We start from the raw sequence: 15676 nt of genomic DNA on the forward strand, positions 1-15676 counted from the left end.
ATATATATATATATATATATATATATATATAGTTTAAATAGAAGGGTCAACCCATTACGTTTGCTCAGTTCATTGACGTCATGCTTGAGGAGCTCAAGTACTTTAAGTACCGGCGTCTATCGGGAACTATATTTCGGAGTGCGGAGGCAAAAGAGTAGGAGCACTTCCGTTGTGTGGGCGGAGCTTGCAGCGTATTCTCAGGGTATCACCTATAGTCAGTCGTGTGGCGAACCACACAGCATTAGAATAGCACAAAGATCAGCGAGTTGGTAAGAGTTCATAGTTTAAATGGTTAGGCGCAGAAGACACAAAACATAAGAGGAACAAAAAGGGTAACACGGAGTCCGGTGTAGTATGTCTTCAATGCGCAGCCTTTCAAGCTAAGAATCGCATAGTGTCCACACTCCCATGAATAGCGTTGGCGACGCCTTTTTCGATTATCAGGTCCAAAGTTCTTTTCCTGAAGCTCAACATTCCAGTTGAGCTTCCATTCCAAGTTCGCCCCTCTCTCGAAACGGTGAACTGCAGGTTCCGAGACACCCCACATATCTCAGTGTACAGGGTGTCCCAACTATCATGCCCCAAGATCTGAAACTATGCAAATGCCACGTAGCAGGACAGAACCAAGGTAATGTTGTTTGCCGTCGCTTGGAGGTACTCGGCTTTCTTCTTTTTTTTTTTTTTGCATTCCGCCTAATTACATAATTAGTATGAATTAATCAACTTCTCCAATATTTCATTAAATGAAAAGTAGCAATGAGAAAATTGTACAGCAGCATGAAAAACTCCCGCTACAGCTTACTGTTGCTCAATACGGGCTACATAAAAGTGTTTTTCCGAGCGTGAAAGGAGCCCGCGATAGACGCAAAATTGCCGCGCGACTGGCCGCTCGAGGGACTTCGCGTGTATTGGCTGGCTTCTTTCACAATCGGAAAAATATTGTCATGTAGCACGTATTGAGCAACAGAAAACTGTATCGGGAGTTTTTCATGTCGCTCTACAATTTTCTCATTGACACTTTTCATCCAACTGCAATACTTGAGAAGTTGATGAAGTAACTCTAATTATGTAATTAGGCAGAATGCAAAAAAAAAATAATCTGAGTACCTCCAAGCTACGGCAAACAACATTACCTTGGCTCTGTCTGGCTACGTGACATTTGCATAGTTTTTAAATTTTGGTGCATGATAGTTGGGACTTATAGAAGACCAACGAAGCAATTTGCACCGAACAAACGAGATCACGAAACCAGACAGAAATTCCATCCAGCTGTCTGTTGTGCTGCAGCCATACTTTAACAAATAAAGAAAGCATTTACTTAGGATGGAGGCAGGCGTATGCCGGGCATTTCTCACTTGAATATGTTGACAGCATCACGCGGTGCCAGCTGCAGCTTTTCCATTCGCTGTACATAAGACAGCGGGACATTGGGTGTCGCATTTTGCGCATACGTCCGTGTCGGGCGTTATAAACTGTGAGAGACAGACAGAAATGGCGGGAAACATATATCTCTCCGGTTTAGAGGTCGGTTCGCGGGCAGCGTAGCCGTACAAAGTGGTTACGCCAGTGGTTACGCCAGGTTACGTCACCACAGTTCTCTCCCTTTCTCTTTGTCTATATTTCTCCAATAGTTTATTTCAGGGCACGGGGCCAGCTGATTGCTCAGGATACGCGTACCTACATTCATTTGGCGCCTAGCGCGGAATCGCCTGTCCGCTTCTGTCCGGCCGTCCAATTTCGTTTTGTTCAGCTTCAGCGAGCGAGCGCTTTCATGGCGACCATGCACTGTTCGACGCGCAGAACGAGGAACATCGGCAAGCATGCGTCATGACGTCACCACTTCGGCTGCAGCAGAACCGCGAGCCTTGTGCAGGGTGTACCTGGAAAGCAAGGTGACTAACACGCTGGCGCAACCCCCTCGGAGAGCTTGTGATGGAGCGACAGTGTGTGCGCAGCTTTGAACGCAATGCATGTACTACATGTAGGGCCACTTGCATGTGCCCAAGCATGTGCATCCAGGGAGACAGGCAAGAGAGAGAAGACAAAAAAAAAAAGAAAGAAATCTCGCTCAGATTTGTCCACTGTCAGTAGCCATGCATTAAGAAGAGCGTCAGTTGAGAGCGACACCATTGAGGCTGGAAAGTATTTCCGAATGCTATACTAAGCAGACGATCGAGTGTCTTAATTTACTGCACAAAAGTGTGCACTAAAGATGCACTAAAGTGTGCAGATGTTTGGGGGAAGTGCAGCTATCCGTAAGCGTCCGTATTCTACGTTTCGTGTTCAGGGCCCGCGTGCTTTATAGAGAGAGGGAATACCGCATGATTAGCTTGCTTTGCGCTCCTTTGGAAAACTTTCGCTCCTTACGTTGCCGCGCTTCTCTGCGGGAGTCACGTGGCCAGACTCGCTTCCAGAGTCCCTTTAGCATATATGCGTGACAGGGACACACTTGCAGCACCTTCAAGTGGTACTTTTTTAAAGCCGTTCCTGCGGAAAAGGATAGTCGTGACAGAAGGGATTCATATAGGTTGTACTGTGCTAACAAGCCAACTCTCATAGTGATAATATGTAGGTAGTTAGGGTTAATTGGGGTCTAACTGGAAAAGCCGTAACCAGTACGCCTCCGGCTACCCCATCTCAAGCCAATGCACAAACAAAAAATAAACACACAATCTAGCTTTAAGCTAAAGAAAAATTATAATAGACAATTTAGCACGCGCAAACACTCACGAAAACAAGTGTGAAAAAAAAAGACAAAACATAAATAACGAGAGGACAGTAATTCCATGAAATCGTCCTTAGAGTATTTCGAATCTGTAGGCAATTATTTGTATCGTAGCCGGTTCCGTCCCGATAAGCCTATTTATGTTCCCTGCTAGACGAAGGACTGTCCCGTGTGATCTCCACTTACCCCTGTATACCGTCAGCTGACTGGATCCGATACGTGCAAGTTTTCTAATCTCATCATACAACGTAAATTGTCTGCCCTTCCTAGAGTGTGTTTACGCATTTGGGACTCATTCTGTTGCTGTGATATACCACCGGTTCTATGTTCTATAGGCCTCTGCATGATGTGCCCAACTCTTCTTTTTTTTTTCTTGTGATTTCAACTAGGATGTCGGTTACAGCCATATGCTCTTGTATGCATATCGCCGTCTTTCTGCCTACATATCTCTTGGCGCTGCCCCTGTGATTTGGGTCGCTTTAGTCGAGCAGTATCGCTTAAAGCAGGACCCTTCTTACACAACGTATGCTGTTGCGAGTGCAGGGAACATTTATCTCGGCCGCGAAGGTGAGCTGAACAGCGGCAAGATATGTTTGCCTGGGGTCATACTATTTCTCTCTCCTTCTGGGACCGCAACCAATCGTCGTATTTTTGATGCATAGATGCAAAACAATATAAAGGTCGCGTAATGTCGGTTCTGTGTAGGCATCTTCGACGACCAGTCGAAGACTACTGCAGTATTTCGGCTGTAGCCTAAACTTCGTCACCAGCCGTAGTAGAACGGCGGTTGCGGTCACCTGTTGCTATATAAGCACGAGGCCGAGTGTTCGATCCCCAGCAACGTCGGCCACACGCTCGCCGCATTCCCTAAAATTAATCGTGGGCCCTAAAGTGCGGCGTCTCTTACGGGTCTCTGTGCAGCTTTGGGACATCAGGATCAATCGGTCAAAAATCAATCAATCGAATAAATAAATAAGTAAACCGGACAATTAACTAGCCTTACCTCGTGGTTTCGCATTGCTTCTTTTGAAAACCGTCTACGAACCTTCAAATGGCCGCGATAACGAAACTATATGTCATCTCGTGCACGCAGCCGAACCAAAGAGGGAAGTTCAAGGAAACAAGGACTTTCTTAACCACGGACAAATTTCTCTGCCTGTGCGGTGGCGGCACAGCGCAGTATTGCGCCAACATTTATCACTCCGTAAACTTGATCCTCCTTGACTTCTTGTTGTTGAGCGAAGCCGCGCAAAATAACAGCACCTGAGAAAGGGACCGACAGCGGCTCTTTTATTTTTCGCTGTTTCTGCCCAAGTAAGGAACCAACCATCACAAACGTGTACGCTTCTGTTGTTTTATCTTCGTCTTCGGCGTATTGCAGCTGTTTGTGAGTTCGACTCCCGACTGCGACGTACGCATCCTGCTCTGTACGAAACGAAAAAGGCTCCCGTTTACTTGAGGTTTCAGCGTATAGTGATAAACGAACACTGCAGTGCGGAATCAATCCGTCTTTCCACAAAGTCGGCGTGAAGGCTTGGGTCGGCAAACTCGATCAATAAGTCGGTCACGCTTTCGTCTTCTTGTTAGCCTTTCTGCGTGTTATTACTTCGTCAATGCTAAATTAAATCGTCACACGGATGTCGCGAGGTCTGGAGCGCGGAAAGCAGCGCGTAGCAACAGGATGAGTCAACTGTATGACAGTATGTCATGTGTACATAGCGACGTGCACCTCTTCGTTCGCGTTCGCGAAAATGAGAAAAAAGAGCCACGATTTATGAAGGAACCTGCGCTCGTTTTGTGGTTTTTGAAGTTCGCGAACGGCTCACATTGCACTCACACGTGATCTCCGGGCACTCCAGATGTAGTCATATATGCAGGTTGCACACCAGAACTTTACGCAACATGGCAACCCAAACGAAAAAAAAAAAAGGGGGGGGGGGGCGTAGAGCGCAGCTGCGAAAGCGGAATAAGTGTACAGTGTACGACTAGCAGCGTTCTACGTGCAGACGAATGTGTGTATGACACGCAATTAAAGTTCTTTGTCGCGGTTTGCGCAACTGAGTTGTGTTTCGGAAGAGAAGGCGCGCAATACCGCTAAGCCTACATGTGACGATTTCAAAGGGCTTGCGATACAGCGCTTCGTGGTACCGTCGTCGTCGTCGTCGTCGTCATCGTCATCGTCTTCCCGATGACGAACAGCCGTCAGTGCCTCCGCACACAGCCGCCGGTCGTTGCACCGCCGACCCAAGAAGCGTTCTGTCAAACTGCTCCGTTGTGTCGAGGCGTTCTTGGGCGTAGCTCGAGACAAATTTCACGTCAGCGTCACGCAAGAGTTAACCATAGGCTGTTGTTTAGGTAACGATTGTTGGAGTATACTATAGATGGGAAAGGATTGTTCAAAATACTCTTCTTGTATATTCCTCGCAATATAGCGAATATATATATATATATATATATATTACAATACACGGAGAGCAAGAAGCAGTGAATGAACTGAGTAAGCGAGTAGAGACTGATGTATACTGATAACGAGAGCAGTATAAATGAAAAATACTGCAGAAATATGGGGTATATATGAAGTAGATAATGTAGTGCAAAGGCTTTATAACAAATGGAATATAATGTAGCTGAAATGTGATGTCTAGTGTCGACACTATAATGTTGTAAGGAGAGAGAGCATAATTATGCCTCATCATATATCGAGAAGGAACATCGAAAGCTGTGGTCGGTGCTGCAATACAGCCGATTGCAGCTCAGAGTTACAGAAGGAATGTGCCGACTTTATTGATAACAGGAGCTGTTATGACGGTCGTGCCATGGTGTCAGTTCTGTGAGTGCCTTTTTTTTTTTTTTTTTAAGCGGGCGCTTAGTATTATTTCAGGTCGTCCGGTAACCATGCAAATATACCGGTGATGTCTTTCACTCCTAGATTTGGAGAGTATGTCTTGCTTTGCAGTAGATTGGACTGACAGTTTGTGCCAGCACCGACGACTCGGACAATGATCCGTTTGTAAATAAAGTTAATAGAGAGTTTTAGAATAGGGGCCCCAAAGAAAAAGCGTCGAAGCCACTGCGCATGCGCGAGATGCAAACTGCGTTTGGGTTTTGCGTTGAGCACGCTATTTCACCGATTTAGCGGGAGCCCCAAAAGTTGCCCCAAAAGATTTGCGTAGACAAATATGACGGCACCCATCCAAGCGACAGCTCTAACCTAGCACCAAACTGGGTTCGATTCGTGGTAACGCGTGAAGTTCGCAAGCTATATATATATAAGTGACTGCGGTTATCTTTTTCACTCAACTAGCGCGTGCTATGAAGATTGATTCATTAGACGCCACTAATTCCGGATTCGATTGTGGATTTCATGACTCGTATTGGCATAACACGGCTTAGCTTGACTGGTGAAGGCACGTAAAGTTGGTTACTCAAAACTAAGCCCAACTGATTGTTTGCTGCTGACAGAATAACCTCTAAATTGTAATTAAACGCGAATACACAAAAGTCAAAATTACTATTCTTATCATAAAATGGTATATTTTATTTAATAATATTGAATAGCTTTTCTTTGATGCCGTAGTGGCGCTGTCAGCGCAAGACGCTATCCGCAAACGCAAAGCCCTATTCTAAACTATTCACTCCTGCGTGCCCCTACGCTAACACCCGCAAAGCTCTTTGGGGCCCCCAATTATCGGGGCACCTATTCTAAATCTCTCTAGTCTCCTCTCTCTCTCTCTCTCTCTTTCTAAAAGCTTCGAGGCGAACTTCGGCTTCAAGTACGTGCAACTCGCAGGCTGATCAGATGTGTTCACTGCCACACATTTAGATGCAGACAAAAATGCGTTCGTGCGTGCCTGCGCGCAATTCCATAGTGACGAATTAGATCGTGAAGCTAAGATAGGGTTCATATACATGTATCGACATTGTTTGGCCACGTTTGTTCGTCAATATTCCTAAATTTGAACAATGTTTCTGGAAACAATCTATCGGCCTAGGTTTGGGCCCTTACGGCATATTCTCAATAAGTCGAAGATATTGCCCGAAACCGCTAAGTACGCGAAGAGTCGCAGCCAGAATGTAGCCGCTTATGCGGGTTCTTGACAGTGTCGTGGGTAACGCAGCTCGAGTGACGGCGTCTGTTGCCTCGATGCGCAGAGCCATTTCTTCGCTTCCCGTCTCCGCGAGTTTAAATTGCAGAGTTCGAGTTACATGATTCAGAGCGTAGCAGAATATTTATTATCTAAACTCCGGATCTGCTATAAATTGCGCAATCTGACAGGCACTGTTCAGGTAGAGGTGGGGGAGAAGGGGGAGGGGCGGGGCCCGGACCGGTGTAAGTAACCAAGCTTGTCTGGTATTCAGTTCGCGTTTAAGAGACGCGCGCACGGACGTACACTAACGGATAAGAACAAAAGTGAACCATAAGCTGACCTCCGAGTTATCCCGGCAACTTGCTGTTCCAGCTTCAGGATTTCCCCTGAAACCCTCTCCCCCTCACATTTAACCACCCCTCCCTCCTCTTGGAAGTTCATTATCACTCGTAGAACCGGATGAATAATTGACCTGGCGGGCGCCTCTTCGGACGAGACCCTGGTACATTTAAAGGGGCCTGTAAACAGGTTTCGCTTGCAAACAAACAAAATGGCTGCAGGCCGGTTTTTGTTACTTCCTTTGTAACGCCATTCTTATCAGCGTCTCCGGCTAGTTCTTACGCGGCGAATGCCCAGCATGATGTCGGGCCGGGGGATGACCCCAAAGCCAGCTCAAAGCTTTCTAGGTATCCGCGTGGGCCAGGTGAATATACAGACGGGAGTGGCCCGCAGTCTTCATACGCTCGAAGCTTTACTCAGCAGTTGGTTGTTATGTATATCTAAGTGCGGTATATCCGCTCTATGTCAAAACTGTGACTTTAAATGTTGTTTTCTGTTCACTCTCGGTAGCCCACCTGCGTGGCTCTGATTGGAGCAGCCGGCGTGCGTCCACCAGTGACCAGTGGCAGGTTCCCGTTGGTATTTCGGGGGAAATACAGTACACTCTCTGCTGCCATAAGCTTCCATACCGTGTAAAATTTTTACTACCTGTAACCTCTTTCCCGCTGTCCTATAGGGTCGTATCAGCACAATACTCCTCCAAGCACTCAGTTATGAAGGAACACGGCTTGCGTGCACAGCTATACGGCATTAGCGATCGCGCAGACCCTCTGTATATATAGAACACCGACACATTGAAAAATACTCGACAGCGCACTAGCCCCTTACCACAACTGGGTTATCGCTGACAGTCGAACTAATTTTGTTTAGAGTTAGCTGGCGTTTATAGGAACTTGTTTGCTCTAAAGTGTGTGGGGCGCCCGTTCCCCTGTACGAGACTTCCTCTCGCAGGACGTCTCAGGTGCTGGAATATAGTAAGACGTCGGGAACGTTATCGATCTTGTCGTCACAGCGAAATATAAGAGAGTAAGCTACACGTAACATATACGCGCTCACTGGCCTCTTCTCTCTCGTTCATTCGTTTTCTTTCTTTTCGCTCTCCTTTGTTCGTTTTACTTATCCCGATTCCCTGACATTGGCGGGCCGGCATATTTTCGTTGCAGCTTTATAGTTGAAAGTAAGCAAAGGGAGTAGATCGCAGCCTGAAACTGCGATGTACCGGTAGAGTGTCCTAAAATACTGCTATAGCGCACTCCATATAGCAGCGGAGATCAGCGGACGTCGTCGACAGAGGCTGTCAGACTATAGGCTAAGACTTATATAGGCTATCTCAGCCTGCCGTCAGCCTCTGACTGCACTCGAGTGAGAGCATTCCGAGCAAATTCACTTCGTAGAAAGAACACGAAGGCACATTTTTTTTTTTCTTTTTGCTTCACAATTCCCTTTCATGCATGCAGTCGCTGAAGATTCACTTTTTTGAAGTGGCTGAATTTTACAAGACAAGTGAAAAAGAGAAGAGACCTAAATGTGACCGGGTGCGACGGGTGCACTATATGCTGCACGCCTATGAAACCCGACCTCTGGATGCAGTCTGATGGTCGCTATGGCAACTAAGCCGTGGGAAAAGATAAACACTGTAAAAATTCCGACCTAACGGAATCAGGACACGTTTTCGGAAACACAAACGCACACACAAAGCAAATTATTATACTAAGATTGTTCGTCAGATCAAATTCTAGCCAATCCTGATGCTGGACGTATTACATCGAATGCGGCCGGCTAAGAGCACACACGAAACAAAACCTCTGTGAATTCGGCTCCTAACTTTACGAAAAAGTGATTTCAATTCCTGGACACATATTCATATAGCCCGTAACGCATTGATAAACCTCGATGCAGCGACGCAGCCGGAACTTCGTTAAGTCACCCGATTTAACGAAGCTTGGAGGGGGCGGGATAAATGATGCTAAAATATGGGAAAAAACCTTGGCATGCCGGCTTTCAGTTCAGGTGACATAGGATACTGACATGTTAAGATGGTTTATTGCCACTCCCGAAGGGAACATAAGAAGCACTCAACGGGATCGCTGTCTTTGGGATAAATGCGTACGGAAGAAAAATGACTGCACATTTACTTGCTACTAAATAATTATAAAATTATATTCACATGAGTGTCCCAAGTGCTTTAGATTTTACGAACTCTTCAAATTCACGACACGTTTCTAGGTTTCCGTCGAGTTTGTTAACTCGAGATTTAATTTCAATAATGTATCTCCCTCTCTCTCTCTCTCTCTCTCTCTCTCTCTCTCTCTCTCGCTTCTGAACCACCTAAATTTCACACTCCATTCTTCAGTGACGGACGAGGGCGATTCACGCGCGGGATTTCAGCGACGTAATTACCGTTTAAAAATGTTCGGCACACGGTCGAACGTGACGTATATATAGGCATGCATGAACCGAGTCTGCAGTAAAATAGAGATATAGACGAAAAAATGACATGCTCGCGGTAGGGTGAATAAGCGCACGATTGAGAAGGCACATACTCACCTTTTACTGGCTTCTGTACGTGCAACCATAGTGTTTCCTATACAAAAACTATAGCAGAAGTAATCTGCATGGCTTTGTAATTGCTCATCTGCTATCGGAATGGCGGGTATTGTCCACACATTCATTTTTTTTTTCATCTTCGCGCTTAATTGTAGATTCAGCCGTTCTTGTGAATTTATCTATAACGCTTTGTCTTTACAAAATTTTTAAGAAATCATATCTTTCGAAACACGCGAAGGCAATATATCTCCGCGTAGATGCATCACTACTGCGTACTATGCTGCATTTTACAACGCAATGATTTCCTTCGAAATGTATGAATTTGCTTGCCAATTGGGCCCCGATTTGAGACAACTGTATTTTCGCCGTTGACCACTATAGGCTTCTCCGAGGCGATACTGTCGCACCACATTATAGCCTTTTATCTCCCTCTCAAGAAGCGCACGCTTCGAACCCAAGAGTGTGACTGTTTGAACAACTTGAGATAAGTGCTGTTGTTCAGGGTGATAACGATCGACTGGTTTTCGTTCCCGGCAGCTTCCGCCGCATCTAGCTGGCCCCACTTAGTTCCGCAGAAGCGCTTATAACGACTCTCACGCTGAAGTGCATGCCAGTTAGTGCGCCGCTTCTTTCCGAGCTTGCCTCGTCTCATCTCCGGCCTTGGAAAGTCGATCTCTCGTGCGGAAGGCAAATAAGGGGGGGGGGGGGGCAGGCAGCTATACAAATGAAAAACGCACACAACATAGCCTCCGACGTCGTACAGCGACAAGGCCGGGTCGTTGCACGCGTTCAGCTCTCTCCGCGGTGTCTCTAAGCGCGCTAGCTTCGAAGGATGGAAAAGCGGGCTGCGGAAACGCCACATCTGGGAAATAAGATAGGGCATCCTCGCCGAACCCACGGCCGGAAAGGGGGACGACGCGCGAGCTCGTGCTGCTGCTGCTGCCGCCGACAGAAGCGGAGCTGCAGACGGGCCGCCAACCCTGCATCGTCGCGAACTTTTCGTGGGTTTCGCCGTTGCTGCCCTTCTCCTTGCGCTGTTTGCCAGCGAAGCAATGGTCGAACTAGCAAAACGTTCGTCGTTGTGCTTCGCCCTCAACGAAGCTTTTCGCCAAACGGCACAATTTCGAAACCTTTTGTGCAAAGCACGCCGTGAGGCGCCGCGGAACTGTTCCTAGCTCTTCAGTATGCGCAACATTTAAAGCGTTTACTTAAACTTGGACGAACGCTTTAAGAAGCCGTCATATCTGCCTTAAATTCGCGCTTTGCATAACCTACATAGTTACCTATGTGTCGCACAAACCCCACGGGTCCCACTCAATGTAACTATGTCTATTGTAACTATAACATCTATGTAATATATATTATATATCCATGTAACTACTCTTACATCCTTACATATATGAGTACGTGGACAGACGGTTGCGGAAACGTATTTCCCTCCACGCCAATACTCGTATACAGAACTATCTATATAAAGCAAAAACTGCAAAAATAAGCCTTATCGCTCGACAACGCATTAGACTTCCCGGAGTCTTGTGTATTTATCTCCTCTTCTCTTCCATTTTTTTTTCTAGCGAGTGGGCATTGTCTGCCGTCGCGCAAGGTCTGCATTTCTGATGACGGCGCACGGTGCAGAATATACAGGCGGCGCTTCTTGGTGGGAACGTACGGTTCCTTCTTTTGGCATCGGCCGATATGGGTGTCTCGCCGTGCCGTATCTCCAGGTATAGGCGGCGACTGGTTCCCACGGGAAGGCGTGCACCCTTGTTGTGCCGCCAAAGTGGAAATTGATCGTGCACGCTGCACACAGACACACGAGGGAGCCAGAGAGAGAAAAGAGAGGTCGACCATATAGCTCGTATCATATTGCTCGTCATCGCCGACTTCCGGGAACAAAATGCGTAGGCGGCCTACCATTATTGTTGTATTGCCGCTGGAGTGCAATACGCGCATTTGTTTGCTTTATTTTTGCCAGGTACAACGTGAGGCAGCATGTGTGACTTTTTTTCCCTGATTTTCCATCTCAATTTCCTGCGATGTGCGGCCTCACTCACTGAAGCCCCGCCTTTAAAAAAAAAAAAGAATATGCAGAGCATAAATTTCTGACTCTGCCCTTCATTGTGGAAACCAGACACGTCTTGAAAGGCATTTTGCCTGACGTGCCCTTAAATGGACGTTATAAAGAGAAACAATGAATCAATTTAGACTGATAAAGTATTACGCAAAACTCGGATTTCGTTAGCTTCGCGGTAAAAGGTTGACTATTAGACGGGAGAGCGAAGTTCGACGTTTCACTTTATGAATTTCGCGCCGAAACGGCGCTGCCAGACGACACGGCATTGTGCCGTCACACATCTCAATTTATTTTCTGGACCGACTGTGTGGCTTGGTAATAGTTCTTGAAACTTTCTAAGTCTAGTCTTCAGCTCTCCTAGAATACAATGTAGTCAATCTATGCAGAAAGAGAAATAACAGGAACAACAACAATACTAGGCAGGCGCAGACGACAGGCGCAGACGCTGCCAAAGGCATGACATCTCGGTGAGCTGGTGCAGAAATTTCAAAGCGGCGTCGCCACCGGTTTTCAGTTTGCCCATACGTTTCTAGTTTACCAAGCATCTTCCCACAGTAAGAGAGACTTTTTTGGTATTGTGAGAGCGTAAACCTCACTAGTACAGCGGACATTATTTTCTCTCTTTACTGTCCCTTTAATGCGGGCTGCAGGTTCTTGAAGGTATACAGTGCTGAACACTGCAACTGGTCCAGGACTTTTTCCTTGAATCGGAACGAGTGTGATATCCCTCAGACTTCACGTACATTAGGACACACAGTCGTCGACTTGTTTATTTTTTTAATCAGTGGTACAATATATATGCTTAATGAATATCCTCAATAAAATTAAGTAACGGGAGCGAGCAGTGAACGACCTGCAAACGGGACGCAGTGCGCTGCTTCAGAAGCCCAGCATTCGATACAGCAAGGGGACGGAGGCGGGAATTTCCTGTGGGAGGTGTCAGATTCTTGGGGCGCGATAGTGATTGTAGTCCCTTAACTTTACGCGAACTTCCTGTTTTTCATCTGCGCATGTGAGGAGCGCTTGTGCTCAATTAAGAGAAGAACGCTGTATTACCTCCCCCTCTCAGTATGCAGTCCTTGATAAAGCTGAAGATCAAGCTGTACAAGATAGTTTAATATTTTACTTCGATACCAATAGCTAAAGCAACGCCTATGCGCCGCTTGCTAGACCAGGGAGTCAGATACGTGGCAAATACCCTAAACCACTGCATACTTATTGTAAACGCCGTAAAGCACTCTGTTCTCGAATTTTTGGCCTATTCAGACATCCCACCCACCTTTTGTTACTCCTGGATGCAGTTTGACCACTCCACCTATACTATAGTTGTCTACATGAAACACGTTCACGGTTCAAATAAATTGGGCTCACCGCACCAGGACCAGCGGCCCAACTTTAGACTACGACGGAGACTACTCCGGACTGAGTCGTCAAGAAATAATCTGGTTCTCTCTCTATCTCTTGAGAGCAACGATGTGTGACCACAGAAAAAATTCGATCGAGGCATGATTGGCGCCACGAAAGGACTTGACTGCACTCTTCACAGCTGATAACCCAACATAAATTTAGGAGAGCAGCCAGAATATCGAAACAACCATGTCCCTCCCCTAAACACAAACACACACACACACACACACACACACACACACACACACACACACACACACACACACACACACACTCCCTGATCTACGCCTCTACGCCTGGTCGGCACAGTGTGAACGCCCTCACAATATAATGTCGGTTGTACTCTGCCCCCGGAGTCTCTGAGCTGCGCTTCTGTCAACGTCACGTGTAGGCGCCGCGGTCTCCGGCTCTACAACTTGGCAAAGCCGTTAGAGGAGCAGAGAATCCTTCGGTGCCGTCGACTATAGGACGGGTAGAAACAACGTTTGACGGGCGGCGACCTCTTGACGAATGCCGCTGGATGGACACCCCGCAGAGCGGTTCGTTCTTTCACTGTCGAGCAGACGTACGCGCACTTTGCTCGAAGCTGTGCTTTTCTGTCGACAACAAGCGACGGCTGCTCCAAGGACCGGTTCGCCTTGCGGTTTCCTCGGTATATTTAGATTCGTTCAATAACGCTGAAGTACCCTCAATATAAAAAGAAAAAGAAAAGGAGAGAAGAATACAAATAAAAGAGGCAAGATTGGCGGTTTCATGCGAAGGCTAAGAATGTAAATAGATAGTAAGGTTAACGTTTCGCTGATGGCGCCTCGGAACGCTCGCGCGATGAGGAGGGCCGCCAGCTGCGTCGTAGGCGTCGCACCTGGATGGCGCCCGAGGTGAGACTGAAGGAAAAGCGACGCCATTTGTCGGCGCCCAAAGACACATTCTGTTCTGCGTATGTTGAAAACAGCAGTGTGCGCACTACCGTGTGCCCTTCTAGGTCTCCACGCCCCGCACGCGCGTCGACGCAGTAACAGCACGGCGGAGACGGCGGCAACGACGAACGCGCCTCGAGCGTCCGTGTAATTGTTATCCCAACGGAATCGGCAGAATTCAGCTGTTGCCTGTAGATGCAACATACCACCACCACCGCCACCACCATAACCAGACTCCAGCGTTTGCTGGTGGTGGTGGTGGTTTTGAGTACGCAGACGGGTTTGGGTAGCGATCGGCCTGCGAGGGTAGTGACCTTCGAACCTCTCCCAGCCCGCCGCGACAAATCGGTGCGTGAAGTCAACAATGCGCTGAGAGCCAAGCCACCTTCGGATAGCCCAACGGCGCCAGCAAGGCTAGCCATGTTTGGCGGATCGAGTATTGTAAGTTGGTTCGCTGTCGCCTTCACGGTATAATTGGAGCAAGAGAACTCCTGGAAAAGGGAGTTTTACGACGCTTTCTCAGGGGCCCCAGTAATCGTCGCAGTCGTTTGACAGACGCGGCGGCTAACTGCGGAGTCAGCTCTGGAATTAAGAGGCGCCAGCTTGAGTCAGGCGTGACAACCTCTGTCTACGAGGACCCTCTCCACTCGGTGTGCTCAGTGAAACAAAAGGCGGGTCGACTACGATGCTCTCGTCCAGGGTGCCAGTAAATTGGTCCAGGGGAAGGAACTCGTACTCCTTGGAGACTTCAACGCTCTCGATGAACGCTGGGGATACATGCGCTCGGATGTCAAAGGCAAACAGCTAGCGGCTGCCACCGAAAAATTCCAACTCGAACTGCTTACGGGCCCCGCAACCCCTACCCGGATCGGCAACAGTGTATGCAGGGACACTTGCCCCGATCTCACCTTCGCCCATGGCAGTGCAAACTATAATTGGGACAACTTGCAAAAATCCTTGGGTAGCGACCACTGCACACAGATTACGGAGAGTGCGCTGCGTCGCTCCATTGGACAACCTTGTATCACAAACTGGGACGCCTTCCGCCACGATAGCGAGCACTCAATTGGCAACCTCACAAACCTCACCGACTGGTGCGACCAACTTAAAGAGATTCGGGACCATTGTACCACCATTGTTAAGAGAACAGCTTGACTCCCGGAAGTGGACGGCCATCTACTGCACTTGTGGGAAGCCATGAAGAAGCCTCATCCGCAGATGGAAGACCCAAAAACATAACCGACGTCTGAAGCTCAAGATCGCAGCTCTCACCGCCCAGGCTGAACAGTATGCTGCACAACTGGCGCGAATAAATTGGAGCCAACCCTTACAAAAATGACTTTAGACTGTCTGTAGAAAGTCTATAGGCTTTTTATAGATGACCTTGCCTTTCTATAGATTTGGACTTTTGTTGACACAAAGTCTATAGACTGTCTATAGACGAAAGTCGATAAGATTTCTATTTCTTTTTGTCTATACGCAGTCTATAGACGGTCTATAGAAAAAAGTCGATAAAGTGTTTGCTTCTTTTTTGCCTACTTCCCCACAACAGACACCTATAGACGAAAGTCGATACAGC

Source organism: Dermacentor variabilis, chromosome 6 (genome assembly GCF_050947875.1).
Source record: "Dermacentor variabilis isolate Ectoservices chromosome 6, ASM5094787v1, whole genome shotgun sequence".
NCBI classification, from domain to species: Eukaryota; Metazoa; Arthropoda; class Arachnida; order Ixodida; family Ixodidae; genus Dermacentor; species Dermacentor variabilis.